General features: G+C 36.4%; 1 protein-coding gene across 5 annotated transcripts in view; it reads right to left on the reverse strand.

Moving 5' to 3' along the window:
* Positions 1-755, reverse strand: part of LOC120530412 (cadherin-18) — a 1801315-nt gene extending 1800560 nt beyond the window's left edge. For all 5 annotated transcript variants that reach the window (XM_039754902.1, XM_039754900.1, XM_039754901.1 and 2 more), the window contains exon 1: positions 412-755. The gene's annotated coding sequence lies outside the window, so the exon portion shown is untranslated. The remainder of the gene's footprint in view (positions 1-411) is intronic.
* Between the last annotated feature and the right edge of the window lie 5245 nt (positions 756-6000).

Below are 6000 nucleotides of genomic sequence, written 5' to 3' on the forward strand. Positions count from 1 at the left end.
TTGAGTATTCAGCATATTTAAGGGAATTAAACACACAACACTAATGCACAAACATCTGTATGAACTTGACTTTGCCTCACATCTATACATGATTAGAGCTGAAAGGCAGACACATATGCCTTGGTGCATAACTATGCAGTCTAAAATAATAAACACTACTATGAACTCTGAAAATAACCATTTTATTTTGATTTCAATTGCCATCCCTTAATGACAAAAAGTAAGCAATCTGCATCTTCTCATTCACTAAATCTGAAAGAATGCAATCTGTGGGGACAGTTTCATCCAATGCTAGCTAACACCTAACTACAAAACACAAAGTCTGCAAAAGATAGTAGTAAAGGTAATTATCACTAGGATGAGTGTTACAACAATACAAATGCAGAGCAACAGAACAAGATGTTTCCCTACCTGTATGCTTTAATAGGAAATCCACGGCACAAGCTTAAAAGTCTGCCTTGCTCTCTCTTTCAAAACAATCTTCTTGAAAAGCAGCAGATGCAGAATGCCGGATTATTATGAAACAAGCAATCCCATGGCTCACACTCTAATTACTGTCAAGGCCCCCGGACTAGAATCATCTTCAGGTGACCAAAGCAACTCGCAAGGATGTTCACAGAGCACGCAGGCAGATCTATGCGATCAGACAGAAGCAGCAATCACATACTGAAGCTGGGTCGGCTCTCTGTTTCGCACTTCCCTTTTTTTTCTCTCTCAGCCTCTCTCAGCTCTGTGCCTTGACTCCTTCTGCTGCTGTATAATCAATCTAGCCTGACTGAAGCTAATAGGCCTCTATTTAACCAACCAATCAATAGCAAGGATTCCTCAGCTGGCTCCCCAGGGTCTTTTCCAGTAGTGATACAAACAATAAGAGTTTTGCCAGCAGTTTTTTTTTTGTTGTTGTTTTTTATTAAATTATCCGCTTCACAGATACTACATGTAAGGAAAAAACGAAATAAAAGGGAAGACTGTACATAATCAAACAGTACTCTCTCAGTGAGGTGTTACTGCAGACTTGCATTTTAGAAATCAATACTGGATTAGCAAAAGCTGTGTAGCATGGCTTACTGTGTTAGTCATATAAAAGTTCAAATGTTGTTTATTGATAAGTTGATTCTGATCTGTGCATTCAGTGAAAAGTATCCCTGTACTAATGTTGTTATGTAGAATACTATATTGTACATGTTCTTGCATGAATGTCTTCTCCAGTAATCTCTGAGGAAAAGGTCCAATGTACTGTATATTATATTATTGTGTACTAGCTGTGTTACTGCACAGACAGGTTGAAATCTAAATAATCAATGCAGACCTCAGCGTTAACATTCACAGTGTACCATCTATTGGAATGTATTTTGTGAGGCATGTAGTAATAAAATGCATTTAAACAAAAGTTTGTGATATACCATCTGTTGGAATGACAAATGCAACGCATATGTCTCTTTCATTTGCCATTTGGTTTGGAATTCGTAAAAAAAAGGAGTGCTATTCTTTGTGATGCATCACCTATTGCAATGACAGATACACAGACATAAAGACACATCCTCCAATTAAAGTGGAGTAAGTTAAGGGCAGCATGGTGGTGCACTGTCAGGTGCTATCATTTAACAGCATCTGTTATCCATTTGGATTGCAAACTAGGTAACCATCTACTCATAGCAGGCACATGTTCTCCTATTTTTGTGTGGGTTTTCTCTAAGGGTTTTGCAGTCACTTCTCAGACACAAAAATTAATAATAGACAACTCTATATTGACATTCAATCTGCGGCTGACTGCTAGCGGCACGCACTTAACACTCCTAGTCCTGAACTGGGTAAGAAAAGCAAAGTATGTATAAACTGTACATAAATGTTGTCAGATGTCCTAAAAAGAGGGCAGGATTGAACATATTTCTTGATCACAAAGTAAAGGTTAGGAAACCCTTGAACATGCCTGGAAAATTTAAACAAGTAAAAGTAGTTATTATTATCATTATTATTTAATAATAATAATATTTTAGAAATGTAATAGTGTAAAGTCATGTGCCAATTTCTGACCGACTGAGTTGAGGCAATTGTTATAGGAAAACAACAGGGTAAAAATGTTCCTGCAATTGCCAAAACCAGCCGAACCAATACATCTTTTATTATTATTATGATTATTATGGTTATTATTATTTCACAAGGTCTCATATGTTTTCTGATTCTTCGGGAGCCCTTTCAAATTTGTTTTGGTCAGTGCTGCTCTACATGGCTGATTATTTTATATTTAGTCCACAGTGCTTTCCTTACACAAGTGTTTCTCAGCCTTAATGGTCCTATACCCCAGTTTTGTCTTTTTAAATTAAATAATGGCCCACTATCAGCAACTGTAAACCAACTCCTTGGTGAAACTAGAGCAATTAGAGGACCCTTTGGTAGATCACTTATAAATGGGGAAACATATTGCAAAACACTACACATTGTTTAGATGACCCACCGTGACCAACTTGTGAACCAACGACACTAACCTATAACCTAACCGTAGCAACCTGGCTCACAGACCAGTGTGTAAAAAACACTGGCTTAGGCAACACACCATGACCCACTCAAGAAACAACAACGGCAACCCACAACTTACAGGCCATGCAATCCAATGGCTGAGAAATACTGCCTTACACAGGCACCATGTTTAGCCCCCATGACATGAAGATCAGTTTGGGCTACTCTGTACTGGTAGTTAAAGTATGTGTACTAGTGACTCACACAAGAATTACAGAGAATCAATTGCAATAACCTGCAAACTTTGTGGCCAATTTACAGCCAAACATCCAGTCTCAGTAGAGCTATAAGTGGCCACATGACTGTGTTTCTTTAATATAGAATGTTACAGACAAGGAAAATAATGGCTCCAATACCTATCATGAGATATTTTGGTATGTGTACCATATGAAAATAGGACAACAGATAAAAGCTAAAGGAAGTCATGCGTATAACAGTTTTTTGCATAGGAAAGTAAGTAACCTTCATATTACCCAACCAACTGTTTAGTATCACTACAGGTGGCTAATTCTACAGTACAATTTCTCCCAGTGGGTGAAGTAAGAAATCTAGTGATTGGGATACAGGTACTCTAACCAAGGTTATGAATGTCCATAAACCACCCCACAGCACATTTTAAATGGGGTAACCTAATATTTGGGATATTTTACATTCAATGATGGGTTTAGAAAATCAGCCTTGACTGGCTTAAAATGCCATTCTGTAGGAGGTAGGCAGAAGGAGTCTTTTTGACAAACAGTAATGTAAGTCTATTGAAAAACAGATACAAAACTGAGAGGGATAGGTAGTCATGATTATGGAGATGATGTCAAGTCTTCTCTACTGGTAACCATAAATCAAATCTCAGTATCTAAAAAGAAAGGAGCATTCAGTCATGCTCATGGTGGTTGGCTATACATTCTACATAACAATACTGGGAACACAGATAGTTTCCACTGAATACACTTAGCCAGCACAGACCTCTAAAATCAGTTCTGCAAATGGAAATATTTTACTCAATGGGAGAGAATGAAATGGCTCCCAACTGCAGAAGGTAGATCTCGCCATTCACATCAAGTTTGACAAGTCCAGTATATTTACCTTGGATAAGATTTAGACTAAATGTTAAAGCCAGGTACTTGTCAGGTAGAATTCTGAACTCTGCCCCTTTTATCTTCACTTTTTGCTTGCCCTCGCCCAACTAAATTAGTGAACTTGCCAGGCAAAACTAAATATACAGCAATCGTTTAATTTCTTCTAATTATGTTTCTGATTATAGATACCGCATACATTGAGTTCGGTTTTGGAATAGATATACAGTACAATGCAAAAGTACTCAGCTCTAGCTATATGATAACAGAGCTACATCTAAATTGGTTCATCACATAAAATAAAACAGCAAATAAAATAGATTCAGCATAGGCCTGGCATATTTACTTTAGACTCAGATTAACAAAATCTTGCCAAATTCTGGAAAAAAAATTCTGAATAAATCCATATAAAGGGAACTTGAATTTTTCCAATATGAGAAAATATAGAACATGACTTTCCCATTGAGTTACAGGAAGTGAATTATAACTCTTCCAGTGTGCAGTGATACACTCACTCAAAATAGCTCCAGTGATGTGCGGCCTCCAAAATGGCCAGGAAAGCAGGCTGGAACCTCCTCTGTTTTACAAGGCAAGACTGGCTGACATCTGCCTACAATGGAACCAAAATGCCCTTCTAAATCAAAGTACAAAAATATATTCAAAATGTCTCCAATATATCAGAAATGCCCAACTGAAGAAGGGATGACTGTATACCCTTAGTTAGGAGAACAAAAAAGCAAATGAAGAATCTGTATAAAATAAAACATTTATTAAAAAAAAACTCTATAGCAAAAGAAGCTCCAAGGAGCACAAACTCATAGAAGACACCTCTTTCAAAAACAGGCAATCCAGAGGCAAAAAGTCCCATTATACAAGTGTGGGATACAGAGCAAAGAGGACATAATTTCAGATAATAATAATCATCATCATTATCATCACAGAGAACCCACCAGCACTCAATGTATACAATGCAACACAGTTGAACTGCAATTCCTGTGAGCCTTTATAGGATAGGGAGAAGATTGACAGGTGGCCCTGTCTCTTGGTGAACCACCCAGAAAACATACGTTGCATGGTAGAACAAATTTAAGCACATAGACACTATATAATTAAAATAACAAAAAGTACATAATTTGGCAAATAAAAAAATTAAAAAAATATTAATGCAAACAATGCTAATCAAAAGTGAACAAAATGTACAGAAAAATGAATCTAAGTTTAAGCTAGACGGGAAACTGGCTTACGCAGTTGAGCAATATAGGCCTTTATGTACAGAATGTAGTATGGTATAAAATGTTTTTTTTTATATGTATATTACAATGTTGCCCCATCTGATATTACACCAATTGTTTCTGTTTAAGTATTATGAGTCATTTTAGAAGTAAGGCTATCCGAGAGATATGCAAAAAGTTTCGTCCAAAATCGCTTAAGGGTAGAGTATGTGGTCTATAGTTGCAATGTGGGTGTTTGATGGGTGGTCTATAGTAGCAGTGTGGGTGCATCTCAAAGGTTGGTTGTTGTCCTAGATAGATGTTATACAATTGTATATGAAATATATATGAACAATTATTTAATAAAATTATGGTGTGACTGGCACATATGTAACTAAAATTTATTTTATGAATGGCTGGTTTCTATTCCTTTACTGAAATTTTAATTAAAAGATCCATTTCACTTCATTCCCTAAGGTGATGAAGGGTTAGATTTGAAATGTGTTGACAAAATCTAGAAATGTTGCCTGCACATTCATCAGAACTGGACAGTATCAATTCAGGGATATATATAGAGTCAAAATGAGGAAGTTGGAAAGGTGGCTTTTGATGCAATTTCTACTTTGTATATTGAAGAAATAGTGTGTCTTTAGAAGAAAAAGCCAGGAGCATAATGGTTTATAGGACACAAATTTATAATCAATATAGGGCTTTCTTAATGTCACAAGACTTAGTGACTTCCAGAGACTGAATAATGCAGTGGTTAAAAATAAGTGATTATCATGTATACGGGCAGTAGATGAGAGCTTGTATGTCATAGATTTGTTCCATATCATCATTAAATGATGATCCACTGGGTTTGTGGTAAATTAAAAGTAGCTAGAATTGACTGAATCATAGACAAATCATACAAATTTTAAACAAGATTTCTTTTCTATTGCTAACCAAGAAGATGTGGTTTCATGGGTTTCTACCTCCTTCCACAACAAATAATTGCAGCCTAGCAATTGAACTGAAAGTTAGGAAGTATCAACAGCTTCAGATCTCTGTAGGGTCACTTCTTAATACATTGCAGCATTCAGTTCAGGATACAAGTTACAACTGAGTGTAACTTCTTAAAGATGGATTTCTTAATATATTGTAAAAAGGAACAGACTCGGCACACGTAAAAAGGTTTGGGGCAGCCACCTGTATAATATTCC

Source organism: Polypterus senegalus, chromosome 5 (genome assembly GCF_016835505.1).
Source record: "Polypterus senegalus isolate Bchr_013 chromosome 5, ASM1683550v1, whole genome shotgun sequence".
In the NCBI taxonomy this organism is placed as follows: domain Eukaryota; kingdom Metazoa; phylum Chordata; class Cladistia; order Polypteriformes; family Polypteridae; genus Polypterus; species Polypterus senegalus.